General features: G+C 42.9%; 1 protein-coding gene and 1 non-coding gene across 6 annotated transcripts in view; both read right to left on the minus strand.

Moving 5' to 3' along the window:
• PBX1 (PBX homeobox 1) overlaps positions 1 to 24,197 on the minus strand; it is a 292,065-nt gene that overhangs the window by 200,048 nt on the left and 67,820 nt on the right. The window lies entirely within an intron of this gene.
• On the minus strand, positions 11,154 to 11,260 carry LOC112130980 (U6 spliceosomal RNA). The gene has a single exon (XR_002913148.1). It is a non-coding gene; the product is annotated as a U6 spliceosomal RNA (small nuclear RNA).

A 24,197-nucleotide genomic window follows, 5' to 3' on the forward strand; every position in this document is an offset into this window, starting at 1 on the left:
GCACGCTTTTTTTTTCTTGGAGGTGGAAGGAGAGGAGGATGATGATGAAAATTCAAGCAGCATGTACTAGACGGCAGAGCAACATGAGGTATATCCACACTGTGCAAAGTCCTTAATGTGCACACCTAGAGGAGCAAGGGCCCTTTTCTCAGTTAACAGTTGTCAAGTGACAAAGACAGGTTGTCCTGTAGGGTTAACTGGCAAGAAAAGTTTTAGGGACTATGATGGCTTTCTATTCTCCACATAATGCAGACTGTAAACAGACTAAATCAGGGCTGCCTTCTCTTCCAGTAGAAAGTAGCAAAGATAGATAGGCATGGTGGCTCACACCTGTAACCCTAGCGCTTTGGGAGTCTGAGGCGGGTGGATCACTTGTCAGGAGTCCAAGACCAACCTGGCCAATATGGTCAAACCCTGTCTCTACTAAAAATACAAAAACTAGTCAGGCATGGTAGTGGGTGCCTGTAATCCCAGCTACTCAGGAGGCTGAGGCAGGAGAATCTATTGAACCTGGGAGGCGGAGGCTGCAGTGAGCCAAGATCACGCCAGTGCCCTCCAGCCCGGGCAACAGAGCAAGACTCCATCCCAAAAAAAAAAAAAAAAAAGTAGCAAAGAAAAAGTCTCTCTTTACACCAGATGCCTAAGAGTCTAGTGGCTTCCCCATCTCCAAAAAGTCTCCAAATCTGACTCCATATGGTTGGCCACACTGTGAGGCCCGGGGATGGGATCTGTAGCACTACATTTGCCCTAATTTTGTCTGCAGATCCACGTGGCCAGAGTTAAGAGTTGCTTCTATGCTCCTTTCCCAGAAACCTTCAACTCTTTCTCTCCCTTCCTCAGACAGAGGAGTTTGGTAAGCAAAGCCCATATTTTAAAGCCAAATATCTTTGGTTTTTTTTGGCCATGGACTTCTCAAGCAAGGTTTTCAAAGAACCCCCAAAGCTGGCAATGTTATTATGAGAAGGGACAGGAAAGCCATTATATTTTTATTAACTAGCATTAAAAGGAATTTATAAGAGAAAGTATGTGAAGGCTGGATCAAGGTCCAAATTCAAACTTAGAACAGACCCAGCATGGTCATTTTGAGTTGCATGAGTTTAAGTTTGCTCTATCACACCCCTGGTAGGGGGTGGAACGCAATAAAAAGCTAACTTGAAAGTTTGCTACAGTCTGCTGCAGGGATGTGAAGGACAAGGGAGGCCACGTGCAGCAGACTGGGAGCTCCGTATGCTTGAATTCATGGGACACAATCTAGGAAGCCAAGTGGCCATGGCTCCAAGCCACACGTAGGAACAACTAATACCAGAAAACAGCCAGTTTTGCCTACTGGCGAGAAAAAAAAAAATGATAGATTTAGGGCATTATCTTTTCAGGGGGTTGGGAAGATGACAGTTTTGTCAAACAGGTCCTGGGTTTAAGGTTTAGAGACTCCCAACAAAAGTATTCTCTACATTCGAAAATAGTTAACACTTTCCTTCCCTATATGGCATGAAAATAGATGAGTTAGCACCTCATACTAAGCACTGTAATCCCTGAAGGAAAGCGATCCATTAATAAAAGTGCTTTAGATGTGTTTTACATCTAAAAGACTAATTTTAAGCTAGAAAATATGATTATAGAATACTTTGTTAAGGGAAGGAGACACACACAGCCCATTTGTTTTGGAAGGCAGCAGGTGAAGTGACTAAGTGCATGGCGGTGGGAGAGGACCTAACTAGATCTGTAGGCCAGCGTTCCCACATGGCAGTACATTCTAGCATGGACCCCCTGAAAATGATCCAGGTCCAGAATGAATACAAAGTAACCCCACAGAGGTGTGTCATCTTGGAATGAAAGAGGCAAACAGCATAAGTCACATCAATGACACCAAAGGTATCACAGTTAAACAAAAAGCATATTTCCCATATACTCATTTGGACCCTCCCACAATTTTCTTTCTTTTAGCCCAGTTCTAATTGCAAGCCTGCCCCTGGGGCTAGAGGCCCCTGCTCTGGTGCATGTTTTCATTACATTACACTGCCTTGCTCAATCTCTAAGGTAATCTCTGCAGAAGCTGATTTCTCCTCTCATGTTTTCTCTCCTATCTTAAAAAGAAAGCCAAACGCCCTCCCACCAAGGGCAAGCAGCTGACAAATCAACAAGTCCAGCATCATTCTAAGAGGCATTAAGTATAGTAGAAAGAGCGGGGTAGCTTAGAGTAAGATAAACAAGTTTGATCCCCTTCTCTACTATTTACAGGTTTTGGGACCCAGAGAAAATTACGTAGCCTCTCTGGGCCTCCACGTCCTTCTCTGTAAAATGGGGAGGATAACAGCAACCTCTCTGCTGCGTGCAAGTAAAATATCGTAAGTGTGATTTCCCTACAACGGTGGCTGGCATGTGGCTAACACTTTCAGTGGGAGCCAGCTAGTGAGGAGGTGGCCAAAGAACTTGCTGTAACACTTCTGAAGTTTCCCGGCCTTGAAGTATATGAAAAATAAGTTACACAAGCCAAATGGGCTACACTTAACTATAAGAATAACCTACAGCTTGGTAACTTCAAAGTACAGTTTTAAGTTTCCTTCCTCCACTGTTAATCGGAAACACTTAAATCACACCCCTAATAATAAGCCTTTCTTTGCCTTTCTTTGGGCACACTCAAGCTCACCTCCTATTGTCAGCCTTCCCAGGTACCCGGGTATTTCACAACCCCAGTGCATAACACAAAAGCTGGGGTGGGCTGGGCACGGTGGCTCACGCCTGTAATCCCAGCACTTTGGGAGGCCGAGATGGGCAGATCACGAGGTCAGGAGATCGAGACCATCCTGGCTAACATGGTAAAACCCCGTCTCTACTAAAAATACAAAAAAATTAGCTGGGCGTAGTGGTGGGCGCCTGTAGTCCCAGCTACTCGGGAGGCTGAGGCAGGAGAATGGCGTGAACCCGGGAGGTAGAGATTGCAGTGAGCTGAGATCGCGCCACTGCACTCCAGCCTGGGCAACTGAGCGAGACTCTGACTCAAAAAAAAAAAAAAAAAAAAAAACGCTGGGGTGCTTTGAGAAAATACAGATGCTCAGCACCAGCCCCCAGATGTTCTGATTTCATCATTCCAGGGTAGATCCCAGGCACTGGTAATATTTTTTAAAAGTTCCCCAGATGATTTTAATGTTCAGCCAGGGTTGAAAACCACCCTGTACCAAATATACTTGTTATTGAAAGGTTTATGCATAACATTAAAAAAAATTTTATGATGATTTTTATTGCCGTAACAACTTGGCAGAAGGGTTAGGCCTGCTCACCTAAAAAGGAAAGCTCCTCAGGCTTCTTAAAAGATCATACCTGGGAGGGGCCCAGGGGGTCAACTAGGTCACCTCGATTTCATGGAGGAGGCTGACAGAAGGAAGTGACTTTCCCTGATAACAAAACAACTTCCCAGCAGGGCTGGATTCCTTCCTGGAAAGCCTGCAGTCTTTACGATTTTCCTCCTTTGGCTGTAGTGGTGGCTCTGGGGTCCGGACTGCCGTGCTCTTCTCTCTGCTCTTCTTCCCTCTTTTCTCATCCCCCCTAGTGGTTCCTCCTCCAACGGCCCCTGTTCAACCTTTAGTGCTAACTGCTATCAGTCTGGAGAGTTCATTCAGTGCCTTGAGCTTTGAAAGGGAAGGTACATGAAAATCTTAATAAACAAATAAATAATTCATACTAGGCATTGGTCTATTCTCTGCACCACTGGGTTTCAAAGGTTTCTTAAAAGCAGATTCTTTCCCATAAACCCAAGCAAATAAAATCCATGAAACAAAGGTGCAGGGGTTGAAGTTGGGGTGGGACCCCTGAGCCTGTAGGGCTGCCCCCCTTACTACCAGGAAGGCTGTCCTGGGACATCTCCACACTCTTCCGAGGGCCATGCCCTGCAAACCAGACTGAATGCCACCACACTAAAGGTATGAGTGCACAGCATGTGTTTGCGGTGGGCAGTCCTAAAGGATATAGTTGCATTCCACTACACATCCTGACCCCTAAGAAGGATTTGCTGTAAAACAAACACACCTCTGTGAAAAACTCCATGTACTGAAATTGGGTGGTGAGAAAAATAAAGAGACATGGCGGTAGTTGGACCTGCTCAATCTACTCAATCCTGAAATGGATTTAAGACCCCATAACTATCAAAAAAAATCTCTCTCCTCTCAACCAGCACGGACAGATCCCTAACAAATGTGCACAGGTATGTGTGACTTTCTACCTGTTATCTCTCCTGAAGACTTAGTGTCCCCAAGTCTTTTTTCCATTCAGAAACAAGGAATAATGGAGCACAATTAGAAGTAAGGGGTCAGTTTGGCCATATCTCCCCCTCGGAAGCATCCACAGGTCTTTGGCAGCCAGGACAGAGGTTGCCTCTTCTAGGTAGTCAGCCTACGAGGGAAGCTCTAAAAACCACCCTCTGGTTGATTCCATAATGTATGTGGCTGTCAATGACAAGCTTTCCTACTGTTGATCAAACTAGTTATGCAGTAACCACTACTGATTCAGTACCTAAATTTGCCAAAAACATCAGATTGATTATTTTAAATGGTTTTCATAACATAGATGAGGCGAGGATTAAAATGGGATTTTTCGCTTGTTTCTTTGTTCCTTTAACCAGCATGCTGCTCCTGAATCAATTTCCCCTTCATTCTTCTGCTCCAAAGAAATTCTGGCTTGCTGAAAAGACTAGGTCTGAATATCCAAAATGCCATCAAGAAAAGGAGGCACAGAGAGAAAAATAAAATCCCTTCAGATACGTATCTTGTGTTATGCATAAAAGCACTTTTGTTTGGCCTTATAATTTTTTCCCCAGGGCAGTTGCCATAATCCCCACTTATAGATGAGATAACTGAGACAGAAAGATGAGGTGACTTGCCCACAGTCACACAGTCTGTGTCTTCTGAGGCTTGGATCCAAGTCTTCCACTTCTCAATGCAGTTCTTTACCTATCACACAACTCCTGCCTCAAAATTCAAAGTGCCCATTGCTAACCTGGACTGAAGAAGGTAAAAAAATCACTGAAAAAACTTTAATTCAGGACGGTCACATCACCTTAGTGTTGTCATTTCTGCCCAGTATAATCTCATTACCATTTCCAATTTCCCTGGGGACAAATTTGCACATTAATCGGAAGTGAAGTATATATCTGTGTGTACGTGTTGGCAAGAACAATGGGCCTTCAACTATTTTCAAAGATCCCCTTACTTTGTCCTCAATATTTCCATCCCAAGTCCTCCTGCCATGGTTTTTCTCCCACCTCTCTTGTTCCAAGTTCCTTTTGATCATCCCCCACTATACTCTTTAGCCCTAAGCCCCCCTTCTCCTCTGCCTTAAAATCAAACAGCCATGGAGTTTGTTCAGATTCCCTATTCATCAAGGAAATGAATTCCATATGCATAATTCATTTCTTTTGTGAACTTTTTTCCCCTTCAGGGAGTTAATGCTCCCCAGTGCATTGGGAACAGAGACAGTGACAGAAGGACCAGAGAGCAAGGGGGCAAAAATGCTTTTCCCCATGTAAATGGGACAGATAGGGGCCAAAAGGTCTGGCCTCTGCTGGCGGACACCTTGAGCTCCACAATTCTATCTCACCAAAAGAAGGGGGGGAATCCTGTACTCGTTATTAGGGCACAATAGGCTTCATCCTTAAGGGTGAGAAGCCCAGGGAGCCCAGAAGCCTTTTGAGGCTGGAGGCCTTATTTCCAAACCCAGTGGATGACTCATGGGTAGAAAGAAATCGATAGAGTCCTCCCACTCCTTTATGTCTCTGCTCATATTAAAAACCCAAAACTAAACAAAGAGATATACACCGTGCCCAATGCACCATGTTTAACAGCTGTTGCATTTGGAGAAAAAGCAGTCCCTAGTCCAAAGTCAGATTTGAAAAACGGCTTTATTAAGAGAAAGATTTACTGTATATGAACTCCAAGACTAGAAACTGGAGGAGGAGCAGCTGAGAGAGACAGATCTGCCAGACGGAGAGCCCAACTGATTCCACTGGCTGATGTTACCTCTTGGCAAGATACACTGACCCACACAACATCCTGGACGTTGAAGCCTTTAGTTATTAACTCTTTAATAACAGTCTGGAGTCCCCAAAGTTCAGAACTGATTTAATAAATGGCACAAGACACATTAAGGCCAAGATACAGTTTTTATCCTCAAACAGTCTATTTCAGGAAATTCATGTCACTTGGCATCTTATTTAAATATTTTTTAATCCATCCTTTTTTGTTTTTAACTTCCAACTTTATCTCCATTTAGGAAAAAAAAAAAAAAGCTGATAAATGTTTTAGATTTAGGAATTGTTTTGCCTGATTTGCCCAAGACCACCTCTTAGCTCAGGGTCTGCATTTTGTAAACGAAGGGTGGTAGGCTCTCTTAGAGGAACTGTCTAGGGTCCTAAGATGAGTAGAATTTGACACACACCTCCTAATATAGACTGCTCCAAAGATGCTGTTTAATACGTAATAATAAAATTTCATTTGCTGTTTACTTTTTTCTGTACAGTTGGATACAGACTAGATAGGTAATGTACTAGCAGGAAACAAAAGTGGATCCACCAATAAATTCAAAGAAACAGAAATTTTACTGTGAATCCTGTAGAATTAACTTGTAAAGACAAGTAAAATCCCCCACGGCTTTCATCTAATGTATGAAATGAAAACCAGAAAGCAGCTGGCCAGCCTTTTTTAACCACACATTAGAAGCATGATGCCAAAAGTAAACACTCCACGTAGAAACTAGGTATGTCATCAACATTTAGGAGATTAGAGAAAGGGCTTGGCTGCTGACCTCAGAGAACTTATAGTCTATTTACAAAAGAAAGAATTGTGAAGGGAATGCCAAAGTTAAAGTTAAACTGAATCCAAAGAATATACAAGCAATAAATATGTGAGTCAAGCTGCTCCCAATGGTTATCAGGGATTCCCAGCTATATCCTACATAAGAGTCTTCAGACCACAGTGATTTTGTGCAAAGGCTTTGGAGTCGGGTAGACATGAGTTTAAACCTCTACCATGCCACTTACTGGTTACATAATTTTGGACATGAATTTAGCCTCTCAAACTTCATCTATAAAATATATGTGATAACTTTGCTTCTTCATCGGCTATTTGTAAGAATCTAATTAGATTAATACACATAAAATAATTCAGTAGTATGCCCAGCATGTCATAAGTATCCAAAAGGCTGTAACTTAAAAAAGTAAATAAATAAAGCCAAGGTATTAGCTCATGTACCATTGGAAACAAAACAGTGCTGCAGACTGACATAGTAACAGATAACTTGCTTTGGCACACGGTGGGAGGTCACATTCTGGAACTTAAAAATGTTGCCCTATCTGCAGTATGCCACATATCTGGTTCTTGTGTGGACTGGCTAGAAAGTGAGCCAAAGAGAATTAAGAAAACCAACCCCTTCACCAAAAACCAAGTTTTCCCATCTTCTTCTAGAATATATACCCCGAACTTTGCCCTTTCTTTTTATTAGGTGGAGCCTCCATTCTGTCTTCCACCACGACACCACGTCAGCATTGCTCTCTTTCCTATACTAAATCTGGACAGTAAATGGCATCACCCTGTCATGGGGGTACGGAGAGCGTCTGCAACGCCCCATTTAACTGCTCTGTGCTCCTATCTTTGGGCTTCATTAGCATATTTCAGCAGTGCCTTGATGGATGAAGATGGATGGGGCAACATCATCCTTGGTGAAATCACTGTTTCATCAAGGTTAAACCAGCCTCAAGCTTCGCCACCTCCCTTTGTTTGGCTAGGTTTCTAATAACAAAATTAATGGCAGAATTAATGCCCAGGAGGCTCCCAGTGAAATATACTGATGTCCTCAGAATGAAGCTTTATCCTGGACCTCCCAGTTTATAATCCATCAATCAGTTGCTTCTATACTTTATCTTAAAATAAAACATCACCTCCATCACAGCAGACGCCGGCTTCTCTATCCTTTCATCTAAAACAACTGGGCTGGGTAAAAGAATAAAAGGTGGCTCGTTACCTGAGAATGATCACAGTGACACCAGTCCAAGCAGACAGCAGAGACTGCGTATGTCCAGTCTCCAGAACTAGACTGTGAGCTCCTTGAAGGCAGATAGTTTTTGTTCTATTTCCTTCTAATATCTCATTTTCTATTTTCTGTGAGGCAAAGAGCACATGTTCACTAAGTCTTTGCTGATATTAAAGGAACTGTATTCACCATGATAAAAAAACACCTAATCAAATAAATAAATTCATACTGAACACTTACCATCTACCAAAGATTTCACGGGGCCAGGTTACAGTACTATCCTAGGCCTCAGGACCTTAGGAACTATCCTGACAAGTTTCAACATGACTCCTGAAAGATATGGTCTCCTAATCAACCACGGAGACATAGCTGGATGCTTCTCCATATGAAAATGGAGAGATGCCTTGAATGTCCTGGTCTGAGACCAGAAGGAGAAATCATGTTGGTGAGAGTGGTCAAATATCTGGGGTCATACCTAGGTTCTATTTTTAGTTCCATTTCCTATTCATAGTTGCATCCCCTTGGCAAGACACTTCTGCTTGCTGGGACTCAGTCTCTACCAAACAGAGTAAGCCTGCACTTGGTTCTGTCCGTTCTGAAACGGGGTCACAACAAACTCTGCAGATGTACCTTCTTAGAGCTGGCGATGGAAATGTGGAAATGCACAGAGTTCCCTGAAAAATAGGCACAGTGGAAATAAACAGTACTAGAGATGGGGCTTACCCTACGAAAATAGAACACTGCTGACCTGGACATTCACATAATTCATTTTAACAAAATGAAGGAGAAAGAAAAAACAAAACACAACAAAAGAGCCACCAAAAAGCAGTGCATGTCATATAATTAATCAAGACAATTTACCTCACTGGACCTCAGTTTTCCAGGGGTACTACTGAGGATCAAAAGCTTAAAATTTATCAAGTGTTCTAACTTCCTTAAAGGAAGGGTGTTAGCTGAATACCAAAAATCATCCTGAGCGTGCAAAACCCAACCCAATTTGTGATATCTGTCATGGGAAGGATGCAAATCCAGATGTTCATGCCATTTGGAGGGAGTGGATACAATAAAATCCTTTCTCGCAGTATTCTCTGACTTAGAATAAAATCTGGAATTCTTAAAATTCAAAAGAAGAGTAAGTACTGGAAAAAAGACACGTTAGCCTTGAAGTTATCCCTCAGGCCTGCTACCCTTGTGTCTTCTTCATTAAGTGCCTCCGTAGTGAATAGCTGAGGGAAGGCCACTGAGTCAGGCTAGACCTGAAGCTACACCATAAGCTGCCTTTGGTGGCAACCAAGCCCTCTGTCCTAAGTCACAGAGAGGAAACCCCATGGAACTAGGGCATGGGAAGACGAGTCATTTCAGCCCTAGCTAAGGGGAAGGGCAGCTGAGAAAGCATGTCCGACGCAGGAAAATGGCCTGGTGGCTTTATTGGTCCAGATTAGGTCACTGGATGGCCTCCAGGTCCAAGCTAGTTTCCTAGGTACCATAGTGGGAACTGCTGGGCCCCTAATGACAGAGAGATGGATGAATGGACCCCACTCCCATTTCTCTTCTTCTCTCCCCTTCTCTTCTCTCTGCTTCCTCCCTGCCCGCAATGGCCAAGGACAACACTAAAATCAGTATCACAAGTCTGCTGTGGCACATGGCCATGGAATGTGACCGTCAGAGGCAGCTCAGAGAGGACACAACTGGAAGAACAGGTGGTGTGGAATTTTAGAACCACTGCCTTAAGCATTCTGCTCAAACTCCCAAAATCGTTGCTCTGATGGGAGGTTTTCGAGAGATGATCTCTCCCTGCAAAGAGAATAAGAAATGGGTGAGGATGATAGTATCCTGGAGAAGCTGTAACTTTGACAGCTTTAAGGGCCTTAAGCAACCAAGTCCTCCTTTGACAGAGAGGTCAAGCTATTAACATCTGGTTTGCCCAGAATACTGTGCCTGTGTTTGCTTTAAGACACAAGGAACCGGCCGGTGCAGTGGCTCATGCCTGTAATCCTAGCACTTTGGGAGGCCGAGACAGGTGGATTGCCTGAGCTCAGGAGTTGGAGACCAGCCTGGGCAACATGGTGAAACCCTGTCTCTACTAAAATACAAAAAAATCAGCCAGGCATGGTGGTGGGCTTCTGTAATCCCAGCTACTCAGGAGGCTGAGGCATGAGAATTGCTTGACCCTGGGAGGCAGAGGTTGCAGTGAGCTGAGATCGTGCCACTGCACTCCAGCCTGGGCAACAGAGCAAAATTTCGTCTAAAAAAAAAGAAAACCCACCAAAAAACGAGGAACCACAGAAAATAACTATAAACTGTCCTTTGTGCTAGTGTCATCACATCGTTTCCCAGTATGTATGTTGCACCAGGAGCAATCTGCTGAGTGGAGCACTTATACAGTAGTCCAGATAAGTAATTCCAAACCCCTGACCTACCTTGTTCTGAGAAATAGGTCAATGTTTTCATCATTCTAGCTGGGGAAACTGAGGAACAAGAGCTCTTAGCAGGACTTGGATAAGAGGCCAGTTTAGAACCCAAGGCCTTCCCCCATTTGGATCCCTTAGCTACTCTGTATACTAGCAGACATACAAATGTAAACAGAGCAAAAAAGATGCAAGGGCCCTCTTCCAACCCTACTGACCCACCTAGCACATCCAGACCTCCAGGAGCCAGGCTGCGATTTGTTTGGGGAACATTCACTGATGTCACAATTTTGAAGTCTAAAATTCAAGTCTTGTCAATACCTAGAACGCTCGGACTCCTTGGCGGCTTTCTACCTACTCCAGCCCCTCTGGCTTTGGCAGGGGCTTCATCTATACCGTCAGGCCATAGGATTTTTTTTTTCTTTAAATATAGAACACAGCTGGGTACAGTGCCTTATATCTGTAATCCCAACATTTTGAGAGGCAAGGTAGGAGGATCACTTGAGCCCAGGAACTTGAGACTGGCCTAGGCAACATAGTAAGACCCCATCTCTACAAAAAATAGAAAAAATTTGCTGGGCATGGTGGTGCATGCCTATAGTCCCAGCTAACAGGGAGGCTGAGGTGGGAGGATGGCTTAAGCCCAGGAAGTCAAGGCTGCAGAGAGCCATGGTCATGCCACTGCACTCCAGCCTGAGTGACAGAGCAAGACCCTGTCTCAACAAATAAATAAATAAGGAACACTTCACCACTTCGCATGTCATCCTTGCCTAGGGGCCACGCCAATCTTCTCTGTATCATTGCATCTTTAGTATATGTGCTGCCAAAATGAGCACAGGCCATAGGATTTGGATCTCATCTTGGAATTAACGGTCTCCAGGGTTCCAAACAAATCATCCCACTGCTCTGTACTACTGTCTCATCATCCATAAGATGGGAGCAAACCATCCTAACTGATTCTGTATGGATTAAGAAATCACTAAAATCAATTAATACCATCCAGGCACCCAGCATCAAAAAGAGAGAGATCTCTCATCTTTTCTAATCTAAACAGAGGGAAATAAAGGCTCTTCATTTAGGAGGCTAAGAAGGAAGAGAAAAACCAAGACATTGAAGTTTGGAATAAACAGGGTAGCTGCAATGCTCACCTTCTTTTCCCAACTTCCTACTCTTTAATCATGGAGAGGAGGTGAACAGCAACAATTACTTTATACTTGCCGCATGCCAAATGGAACTAGCGCCTCTTTTAACCTTTCAGCCCACTCTGTAAAACAGATATTGCTGTCCCTTACAGACAAGAGCAGTAAGGTTCAGATGAACAAGCAGCTTGCATAAAGCCACACTGCTGGTAGGTAGAAGAGATAAAGATTGAACTAAGGCCTTCTGACGCCAAGCCTGTACTCTGGCTACTATTCAACTCCTGTAGAGAAAAAACGGGCAGGCAGTACCTACTCATCCCAGGAGGGGTAGGGGGAGTCTGCACACTCCCTTTTTCTTGCTGCCAAATAATATCTTCCTTAAGCATTCCGTTCCAAACGCTTCCAATGTTCCATGCACACAACTGCCAAGAACAGTAAAGGCCGGCACTCTGACCCTGGAGGTCTTTGCCAAGCAAGCCCCTTTTAGAATCTGTAGTGAGCAGGTGACCTCATTCAAGAGTGTCATGTGTGAGGGTGATGGTCAGAGCTGGGAGAAAGGGCAAACCAGCAGGGATCGCCTGCCTTTATCGCTCCTGACTGCTTTGTTCCTCCGGCCTCAAAGAACAATCAGTAGTCACGCTCTGCTCCACTTGTTTTCACCCATGGTGTGAGTGTGTGTGAGTGTATGTGTGTCTTTATCAGAAAACTGGTGGCTTTATATTCACACATGCAGAGTAAAGGCTTGGGCTCAGTAGAGGCAGCACCCAGAGGGGTCTAGCACTTTTCAAAGATTCCTCTTCCTGCTTACAAGTCAACGTGCCAGTGCACAATATCTTCAAAGGGGAAACTGAGGAATGCTATGTAAGAATCCCTGCTCAGCCCTAGGCAGCTTGGAAACGAATCACTTTAAAACATGCACTTGTGTATTTTTCCACCCTGGTTCATAATGTTTTCCTGCCTCTCACTATGGCTAGGGCAGAGAGCGACCCATAGAAGCCATCTGTATTTTCCAGCAGACCAAACAGGAAGAGGCGCAGAAATCTGCGCAAGTGACCACGCTGCCGCTGTTGCTAGGCAGCACGATTATGTCCATTCTCCGCTGCTTGGCAACCAGCCTTTCCCATCACATACACACATAGCCATAGCAGCAGTATGAGTGCCCTTAACTGCTGCCTTACAGCTTTCAAAGAAAAGGGCTGAATTTCAAAGGAACTTATAAACAAATAGACCCCCTCAATATTCCACTGATATTGAGATGGTCCCCAGAGCACGATGGCTCTATTTAATCAGAAAGTATCCCTTTGGTGATACTTGAGTTTGCACCTGACAGTTGCACAAATCTTCTCCTGAGTGCAGTGACATGCCAGAGAGATGAGTAAAGAGCTTGAGTCAGCAAGCTTGAACTTTTGGAGAAGAAAGCCTGTTCTGTCTGCCCCCATACCTCTGAAGAATCCACTGGTGAAATAATCTCCTCCCCAGGATCTGCCATTTAGTGAACTAAGACAAAATAAGGGCCAAATACCTTGAATGGTGATGTTTCTTTCTGTGGTCCCCAACCAAATGTCAGTGGCACTTGGCAGGCCTCTCCTCACTGAGGGCAAACTTGTCCTACAGTTATCTTAACCTCATTGGTCACAATCTGTCACTCCTCAGCAGCAGGGCCAAAGTCATCAACTTATTGTGCAAATCAAATAGCAGCCTACTGAATAACAGGACTCCCTCACCCTACCTCCTGCCTTTGGTCGATAAAAAACAGATGCCCAAAATCCCACAGGAAGTTAGCATCCCAGTAGGCACTTGAACTCAGGAGCCCCTGGCTTATAATCAACGGCCTCAGCCACCATCCGACCAGCCCCACTGCTTTCACGCTAGACCCACATAAGAAGCACGTTAATCCATTTTTTCTCTCAGTTTTACTTTGCTCCAACTTTTTAATATGTTAACTTTTCAAATGACCCCTTTAGGAGGCACTATATAGAGTTCGGCTCTGCCTATCAGGGAAAGCAGTCTGTTAACACTATCAAGGGCATAAGCATTTTCTTCTAAATCTCTCCATAGGATTTTAGAAAATTCCCCAAGCATCGTTCCGATTATAGTCTGAATTCAGTGAGATCATCCAAAGTGATAACCTCATTGGTATTTCATTTTCTTCTCAGCCCCAGCTGGAGAATTTTTCCCCTCATTAAAATTAACGAGGTCAGTTTCCCAAGCTGAAGATACTAAGCACTCCTGTTGGTGGAGTTTTGTTTCTTAAATTGAGCTACATTTCTATAAGTGCAAAGTTATACTAAGCGTCATTTACTTTATTGCTGTGTAATAAGAAACCAAAATGGAAGTCCTAAGCCATCCTCCTACTATATCCTACACTTCAGTGGCCACATATAAACACACACAAACCACACATCCCCAACTCAGCCCACGGTTTCTCCCCATTCTGGCCACGAAAGAAACCCCACCACAGTTTAGAATCAGCAGCTTGGTGGAAAATATAAAAAAAACTCAGGCCTTCTAAGTGGCCAAGGGCTCCATTGTTACAGCCAAGTTGAGAAGAAAGTTGCAGTCTCCCTGGGCATTTGTCAAAGCCATGATAAGACAACGAGAAGATTTCTGTCTCCTTCTCAAGCTCTTCTCTGCAGCCAGCAACAAGGTGACTAGGTGTCCAAAGTTCAGTGTGACCTTAGTACTCATAAAACACCCCAACCCCACTAAAAATCAAGAGGAAATACTATGTCAGCAAGTAGAAACTGTGCTTCACATTCCAACTCTGGTGAAAGGGAAAAAGAGAAAAGGATAAAAATAAAAAGCCAATTTCATAAATGAGGTGGAAAGCCACTCTACAAGGCAACTAAAAATATACACTTCCCACATGCAACAAACAAGCTGGGCTCATGCACCTTGTTCCAAGCTGAAATAAGATGCCTTCAAGATGGTCACGTAGAAATGAAAATAGCCTTGTTCAGACTCACTCTTTCAGTCATCCTTTCAACATCCTTCTCCTTGGTTAACCCAAGAAACTGTGTTCCTCCCCCCTTCCATCTCTGTAGACCTGAGTTTCAATATAAATAAAATCTAACTGTAACTGAGATCAAAAGGAGAAAAAAGAGAGAGAGAGAGAGAGAGAGAAAGATGCTGGGGGCTAGAACTAAAGTCTGGGAGGGGGTGCCCACTGACTCAAGGCCACCAGATTTGTCAAAGCCCATTTACCCAGACCAGGCAGGGACTGGGGAGCTTGCAACGCCCATTGTTGGCTGATCAAAGTCCAATCAGAAAGTAAAGGAGGAACCCAGCCAGCCTCATGTGATCCAGCACAGGAAGCCAAGTCTAAAGAAAATGAGCTGTGCTTGTGAATAAGGTATACCAAGACATCTTTACTGAGCTTGCCACACAGAGAGAGAGAGAACAAGCCAGAGAGAAGGGAATCTATTTGAAGCTGCATCCTAACGAACCTTAATAAGTTAATGCAGAAATCCTCCCAAGGAGTCTGGCTATAGGAGACACCGGTCTCTACGGAATCAAAATCTGTTATGTTGCAATATAATAGATGTAAATTAAAACAGAAAATCTATCATGCCTCTAATGTACCCTGATAGCTGAGTGTGTGGATCCGTCCGAGGAGAGGCACAGGAGGAAGGGTGATATATGGCGAGGCTGGATGGAGGGTGAAAAGCGTGGCGAGACGAGCGGGAGAATGGCGCAGCCCGTGCGCGCCTCAGACCCAAGGGCAAGAGACGAATAAATGTTGATTAGTGTTGATTTTGTCCGACAAACGCCTGTCGAGTGACAGTTGGGCTAAGCTGCACTGAAAGAGAACCATTAATCTTGGTCTGGTTTAAGTAGAGTATATTAATTTGTGTCATTTTTACTAAGTCGCACTGAGAAAGGCCTCTTACTGCTTTGCATTTGACTGCTTTGGTGGTTTAGCCTGGTTCCCCTCCCTCCCCCCTCGCCCCCCACTTTTTAAAACAGATACCATGGTGGCAGCGGTGGCAGCAGCAAATTCAAATGACACAGCAGGGGAGCAGGGGACTGAGAGCTCCTCTCTTGGATTAAGAAAATAAACTCCCAGGGTGTTGGCATAGCAACAGCATTTCAGATGAACTGCTATATATTCAGTGATTAATAAATTAACATTTTTTACAGTTGTTCCTCCTTTTCTCCCCACCCCCACCCTCACAATAAACCCCTTCCCCCACACACACTTCTACTTTCTCTAAGCTGTATCGCTTGCCTCTTATAAGAATAAGGAAAGAAGGCGCAGAATATTCTCAGCCTTAGAGTTAACTCCTGCCCACAATCGCCATCTCTACAGGCAGGCAACATGGCCCCTTATCACCTATGATGCTAAGAATAGGCTCCAAGATCAATGGGCAGGTCTACATAGAACCATGTGCACATGGTTGGTGAAACCTGGCACTCTCCAAGAGGCCTCAAAATTTGGGGTCTTTCCAGGTCCTGATAGGCTAGGAAATAACTGAGAGTAATCATTTCTCCCAAAGAACTTATTTCCCTACAACAAAGACCCCAAACCATGTCTGAGGGAGTCCTGACCTTGCCCAATTACGCTGGGTAAAAAGAAAGTTTGTGTCTATCAGATGGTGTTGGTATATTAATGGGAAGCCGACACTTCCTTTTTGAGCTTACAATCCTCCATCAGATAGTTCAACTAATTTTGGCAATTCATATTCCAGAAACAAAACCCAACGAGCATTGTGGGAGGGACTAAAGAAGAAACTGATTTTAAGCACTGCCCTAGTAGTCAGGTCCACTCAGTTTCAACAGTACCACAAGCTCAAAAAGCACTCTCTTTTCAAAGCGTTCATGAAATAATAAATGCTTTAGGAGATAAGGACCAGGGAAATGATAAGTTTTGTTTTCCATAGCTCTTACCTGTATCAGTGTTTTATTATAACCATCCTTTTAGTCCTAGATAAGTGTCAGCTGGTGTGGGGCCAGGCAGGGCACTGCAGAAGGTCAACGGCACTAATCTCGACCTTCGAAACTCACCTGGCCACATCCCTCAAGAAGCCTCTGGCCAAATCTCGCAGAAACCCCACGATTATAGGCTTCAGGACAGGGAACACTCAGTGAGCAATGCCGGAGCTACCTCCAAACAAGAAGAAGGAAAAGCCTTACACTGTGCAGGTCCAGAAGACAAAGCTGGCACTAAAAACTGAGCATTACAGGTGGTGGGGAGCTGGCTCACAAGGAAGAAACTGCTCATCCACAGCTGTGCCACAGCAGAGCTGGATAATGCCACCCAGGACTGTTACAACAGAGCTCCTTCCTCAATTGAATGGAAGATTAAATTACATAACCTTTTAGGTAGCTCAAGGCCACTGCTGGAGAGTGAAGAAAATAATAATAACAATAATAACAAATATACTGTGCGGCTTAACGTGCACCAGGCACTGTTTTAATTGCTTTCTGTGTATTAACTCCGAGGCAGATACCTATGAAGTAGATACTACTATTATCCTTCCGATTACATAGATTAGGAAACTGAAGCAAAGAAAGGTTAAATAATGTGTCCAAAACTAGCATGTAATTGAAGGAGCTGGAATTCAAACCCTGGCAGTCACAGTCTAGAGTCCATGCTCTTAACTACTACATTATACTTTTCCTTGTATAATACATGAAATCTGCAGGGAAAGGCTCAGGTCATTCAGTATTCACGATGATGTACACCATTCAAATTCCACCAGATCCAAGAAACAGTCCATACTGAGACCCCAAACAATAACAAAATGGACCTGGCAGTGAAAATACTAGTAATAGAAAATGACCCAACTATTAATAGTCTAAAGAGAGAGAGGGGCTGCGTGCTGTGGCTCACGCCTGTAATCCCAGCACTTTGGAAGGCCAAGGTGGGTGGATCACCTGAGGTCAGGAGATCGAGACCAGCCTGGCCAACATGGCAAAACCCCATCTGTACTAAAAATAAGAAAATTAGCCGGGCGTGGTAACGCACACCTGTAATCCCAGCTACTCGGGAGGCTGAGGCAAGAGAATTGCTTGAACCCAGGAGGCAGAGACTGAAGTGAGCCGAGATTGCGCCACTGCACTCCAGCTTGGGCAACAGAGCAAAAGTCCATCTCAAAAAAAAAAAAGAGAGAGAGAGAGAGGAGAGATGGTTGTGAAGAAAAGAAGTCAGCAACATCATCCATTTGAGGACATTCTACATTGAGGATGTTATGGTGGACTTAATAGGTAAACTAGTTTTGAGTCTTAGCTATGCCATTGACTAATTGTATGACCTTAAGCAAACTGATATCCACTCTAGGTTTTCTTATCTATAAAACAAGATTGGGGATTTCCAAAGTCTCTTCCAGGTCTTAACTTGACATGAACCCTAGGATCTAGGCACCATAAAATCCGTTTCCCACTTTTTAGATGACTTCCAGAGTCGCCTTAATTATATCCTTTTGTGCCTCCATGTTTACTGCTCAACCACCATCAAACTTGTGGAGAGCAACAATGAGTTCCTGGTAATAATATCCTCTAGACCATAAATACCACATGTCCAATGTGTCCGTACCACTGATTCTTCCTAGTGTATTAATCATTATAAAAGCCTAGATGTAAGTGTGCTGGGGAGGTTGATATAAAGCCACCAATTGAGAAAAAACCCCAAACACATAGTTTGCACAGTGTTGAATCCACGGTGGGCATTCTGCATGTTCTACACTAAGAGTACATCTGTAATTCCTGAAATTATTCATGGATTATGAAACTATACACTCAAGGTCATTGATGTTGGCTTTTCATCCTACTCCTGTGTCCAGCAGGAGAAAGGCTGTGCTGTGAAGCTAGGGACAGGTGTGCCAGCTCTTGCTTCTCTACACTCAGAGCCCAACTTCCCCCTCACCCTCCCCTGAAATAAAAATATCTGCGACTTTAATTCCTTGGGAAAATGGGCAGCACCATAAGAAGAAACTGCATAATAAAGATGAAAGGGGCGAGGGTAGCAGGGGCACTAAATGATACTTCCTGCTTTGTAACTTCAACTCCAGTGCAGCCATGTCAATGAGGTGCTGTGAGGGCTATTAATGCCTAGGCTGCGGCAAGGTCCTGTGGTTTCAGGGCAGAAGGGTATTAGGTCAGCCACGAGTAATCATGGTGATAACAATAACAATATTAGTATTTGTCCAGAGAGGGGGTGGTGTGAAGGGAATCACATTAAATTCAAGAGGACTCAGATAAAATGATGCTAAGGGTCAGACTAAATCTAACAACAGCCTGTGATTTGTGGCTTATGCCAGTGCTCTAATTTGCCTCTCTACGGCTGATGGCCCATGAAGGTGAGGGGTGTTATTGAGTGCTGCCCAGGCTCTGCTTGTGGAACAAGCAAGTCACAACACTGCTTGCCCAGTTCCTGACTCCGCTGCAGCCAAACGGATCTTCTAAAATAATGTTTCTTAATATGAAAATAGTCGAATATGGCCCAAATCTGTTCCAATTCCTTAATTTGTATTAGTTTCCTTCACGTGCTACAATAGCTGATTTATCTTACGGATTTCATATGCACATTAATTGCTGTACTCTTGTTTGTTTAAAGTGTATCTGGATGCATCTGTCTACCAAAATAATATGTCTTATTTATATATTATCTATTGTAGATTGTAAACAGTAATGGCAGGGACTGTCTTTTTTCTATCACACTTGTAAATATGCCCGGAGACTAAGCAGAAATGAGCTTCTCCAATAACTAAAATAAATAATGAATTAAGTAAGTGGACTTGTCACTCTCCATGTGGATTATTTATGTTTTGTACCTTACACCTCAGTAAAAGGGTCAATGCAGAGTGAGAGTTTTTATTTTCCTCTTTTACTTAATTTTTTTGTCCCTCTCCTCCAGCTCCCATGCTTTTATTACTTGAATCTGAGAGCCTTGTGTTCTGACTTCTCTGTGTTGCTTACATCCAAACAAATTTAAGTTTGTTCAGAAAGCACTTTGAATACTGTAGGGAAAAAAAAAAAAAAAAAAAAAAAAACAAAGAAAAAAAAAACTCTCTCACTAGGTTATGAAACTATTTGTTTTGTTTTAACCAGAACTTTCATCTAGCACCTCAACCAGATGGTGGCTTTTAAAAGCTATCTTAAACTGCAAAGCCAAACAAAAACAAAAACAACACAGTAATAGTGAGATAACAATTATGCGCACTAACCTGCAAGAAAAAGAAGGAGCAATTTTGTGTATCAGTAAGGTTAACATATTACTCCTTCTCCCATTCTCCCACTCCACACTCTCAACTTCTGCAAGGTCCCCAGGGCTTCCTGATGTAGCCCATGTACTAGTTCATTATCCACTCTGCCAGTGACATCTTGCTACCTGGAAAGCTGCTGGAGCTGATGAAGCTAGCTTTACAGTAAGGTGAGTCTTGCTGACTCTTAGGCTTGTGTGTGATGATGCTAAATGCTCGTCATTCTTACTTTACTATGAACTGTGAACGGAATGATTAAGCACATTATCAAGGCAAAGATCCAAAGATTGCACAAGACAGTAATTGCCAAGTACCTGGTAGGGGCAATGCAACTCAGAGGAAAGAGTATGGGCTTTGAAATCAGAGACCTGAATTTAGTCACTTAGTCATAGAAGGTTCTATTTTATTTAATCTCTCTAGGGCTCATTTTCCACATCTGTCAAGTGGGACTAATAATCCCTTTCAGGGTTATACTATGTACTTTACATAGATTATCTCATCTTATCTGCTTGGTAGGAACCTAGTGCATGTTAGCTTTCTCTTTTACCAAGTATTTGGGTAAAAGAAGAATGATATTGAGTGTAATATTACAGATTGATAGATGTACTGATAGCAAATCACGAATTGCTACAGGCAGCTTAAATATGAAAACAGCATAACCACTAGTCAAATATGTGATCACCACACCACCCCTACAAGTTGGAAAGACCAAGTGAAGATCTAAAACAGAGCATTATCTGTCTCCTAAAATCCCATATTACCCATCCATGTAAAACATCCCACTCAGACTTTGGAGGCATAGAAAAGAAAAATACATTCAGGGTTCTCTTCCATGTCATCCAAGAACAAATTATGCAATCTTTCTGTCTATGCCCACGCCAAAAGACTCATAGATCTGAATCATTTTGCCCAGTGAAAACCACAACGTCAGCCATGTACTGTCCCATGAGCATCACCCCACTGGTCACAAGTATTAGGTTTTCTAATGACTTTGCAAAATAACATTAGGAAAAATTTTACATTATTTTGGGGTTATTTTATTCACCTTTCTGAAAAAATGCTTTTATTGATAGCATTTCTCATATCATCTGTGATTTTTGGCATACTCATTCACACTGTCTTTCAAAAGAGAAACAGTCAAAATATTGCCCATAAAAAATATATAAATATATGTAGTCATATATACAAGCATCCCAAATGTGGTTAAGAGAACAGATTACAGAAACTCCTACCTTTTATCAAAGAATTGGCAAGCCAACCTTCTTGTTGGAAAAAGAATTAAGAAATTTGGAGGTACAGCCTCACCACCTGTCCACATTTGCCAGATGAGGTCTCCACTATAGCTACAGCCACTTTTTACAGAAATGTTGCAGTGGCTTGAGAGGAAATTAGCTTGACAGTAAAACCTTTCAAATAATTTCTGTTTTAAAAAACTAACAAAGTGTAGCAAAGGTGAAGCCCAACTGAAGACTGGGAGATGTGGGTTTTCATCCCATCTGCACCAATAAAGGATGAGTGATCTTAGCAAGACACATGCCCCTTTGGGTCTCAGCTTCCCTAAGAATGTAATCAGTGCACTGGACTCAGTTCTGTGACTCCCTTTTAGGACTAATATTCCATGACTCAGGGAGAAGGTAGGTCTGCTGGGTCTTAAAGACACACAGAGAGGACTGAAAAATGCACATGGTAACCTGTCAAAACCGAGCCCATGAGGGAATTCCAAAGAGAACACTGACATGCAGAGGAGGAGCTGCCCTCACTCTTCCATCTTGCCACAGTATTTACTATGCATCCAACCACTCACAAAGCTCCATATTTAACTCAAAATGCTTAACACCAACTTTTTTTTTCAATTTTAGATCATGAGTATCAGCTTCTTCCCATTCCTTGGAACAGGTCCATGGAGACACGGCCAATATTAATGTAGAGACAGACAAGGCAGTCTAATAAACAGAGCCTCGAGCAAAAAAGAGAAAACAGTGCCACAGATGACCAGGGTAAGGGCCACAGCACTGGCCGCAGCTGAGTGTTTGAGGTCAGTCCAAACAAGCATTGACTTAAAGAATCTTGCGTGAGATGTCATCCCGCTCTACCCTAAGAAACGATGGAACTGTTGCCATGGCAACAAAGGTACTTGAGAGGGACATGAGCAAAGGGAGACTTAAAAAGAAAAAGACAATATGTGGCCTAAACAAAAATATGTGACGGTGTAAGGGGTGCTATAAAGCCTTTATTGCCACTTGTTAAGGAAGACCTGTATAGCTCACTCGTGAGTAATAAGGCGGTCAACCCAAACTAAGGCACTAAAAATTTTATAGCACCCCACATATCATATATATCTAGATAGATAGAGAAAGAGAGAGATACATATATAAAGGACCTCCACAGATACACTCACGAACAACGCAAGCAAATGTTGCCACTGATCTTGGAAATGCTATCTTCTAATAGAGTCGCTACATTTACCAATACCCTTAATTTATTGGCTATCAAATTCCACATCCCATCAATTCAGTTCTTAAAAGGTTCAGAAAGCTCAGCTGCAATGAGAAGGAACCATGATGGTTTCACAGGGAGTGCAAACTAGCCAGGTGCACAAAGCCAGGATTCCCTGTTCTGGTGGTGACTCCACAGCTAATTTATTATTTCACAGTTGGATTAAATGCTCCCTACTGCCATCAAGGATTGTCAAGGTGACTATTTGGACTCGGAGAAAGAGACCATTGCAACCCAGAGCAGGAGATAGGGGACTGTCATGTTGCATGTTCTATATCCCTTACCTTACTCAAAAAATATCCTTCTAAAGTATCAGTTGTAAACCGATTTATAGTCTCATTAGATGACTACAGGACTAGAAAACTTAGCAATTTAAAGCAAACCTGCAGTAAAGCCTTTCAGAGTAAAATTTTTAAAACATTTTTGTAAAGTAAATAATGACATTTTAAATTCTCCCCCAAATTTTGTTTCTTATAATTCTTCTCCAAGTCAGGTACTCATAAACCCAAGGGATTTCACTGAGCACTGTGCTAGGAACAGATGTCCCCAAAAAGCAATTAATGTACTTTTCTCAGTTACCTAAATCTAAAACAGGTACAGAAAGATCCATTCTTGGGGTTCTTGCTCTATTCACTATAATTTCCAGTTGCTAGTTTCAAATATACGGTCATAGCAGAGAACCAACTTGGGTAAACTCAGGGGCCTGATCTTGCTGTTCTCTAACACAGTGATGTGTGAGAAAAATGAGATTATCCGGATAAAGTTCTCCAAGCCCACTGGAGAAAAAAAATACAAAAGAGATGCAATGTGTTGGTATTATTATTTCTACTGAGCCACTTCTGAAGCACAGCCATGAATGCCCGCCTGGCTTTTAAAGAGAGAAATGTTTGTCACCCAACAAAAGGCCATCGTCCATTCCTTCCAGAGCTAAGAAAATGTGAACAGCCTAGTCTAGCTTCCCCAAAACATCTCCTCCATCACATTGGCTTCCCATCTCTTGCGGCTTCCTTCAAGAGAAATATTATTTCCTTTCACTGATATTCTAACTTTCCTGTTCACGATGCTGCGGGTCCATTCTCAAATGCCACCACCTCTGACTCTACCATGCCAAAGTGAGCTCACCAAAACAGGAGGCACCTCTTGCTGGATTGGACATGCATGCGCTTCAGGTGACACAATGATTAGGCCAAGCAATTGCCGGCCACACATCTGTACCAACACACTCAAAAATCAATAGAGCATTTATAATAATGGAAGTTCAACGGCTTCCATTTTGTGAAGTGTTAAATGTGCCAAGGGACTGAGTTAAAGCTTTGGCTATGAAAGGGGACTGTAACTTATGCTTCCTTTAAAAAAAAATTTGCAAATGGTTCATTTTTCCTTAAGGAAAAAAGCGGGCATTTTCAATTAGGTGAGTGGAAGGACAAATGCTCCAAGTACATTTTGCTGAAGTTCTAAGTGCTTCTGAAACCCCTCCTGTCAAGGCATTAGTAATACAAGATTTAAGATGCCCAATTAATTTTTTCCAGCCACCAGCCAAAAGTAGATGCAGGAGGAGGTTAAAAGCTAAGTGTTTAATTAATATTAAATTTATAAGATTCTCTATCACTGAAAGCATTGTAAAATTGAAAAAGCAGTTAATTTTACGGTTGCTGTGTATTCCTCTGCTTTGATCTTTGATCTATGATATAAAATCACCAACTGTAAAGATTCCCCAGCTTTATTATACCTGTTAAATGGTGAGAAGGAAGAAAGAGGGGGGAACCTGCAGACATGATGGGGAGCGGGGAGTGAGGCCCTGAAAGTGGTCATTAACGTTGATGAGAAAATCTAAACATGAGAGATTCAGGAAATAGCTTTTGACTAAGCCACATACATAGATGAGGCATTCTCATCTTGCCCATTCTCTACACTCCAGTTTTCTAGAGTTTTAAGAT

This window comes from Pongo abelii, chromosome 1 (genome assembly GCF_028885655.2).
Source record: "Pongo abelii isolate AG06213 chromosome 1, NHGRI_mPonAbe1-v2.0_pri, whole genome shotgun sequence".
Lineage (NCBI taxonomy): Eukaryota > Metazoa > Chordata > Mammalia > Primates > Hominidae > Pongo > Pongo abelii.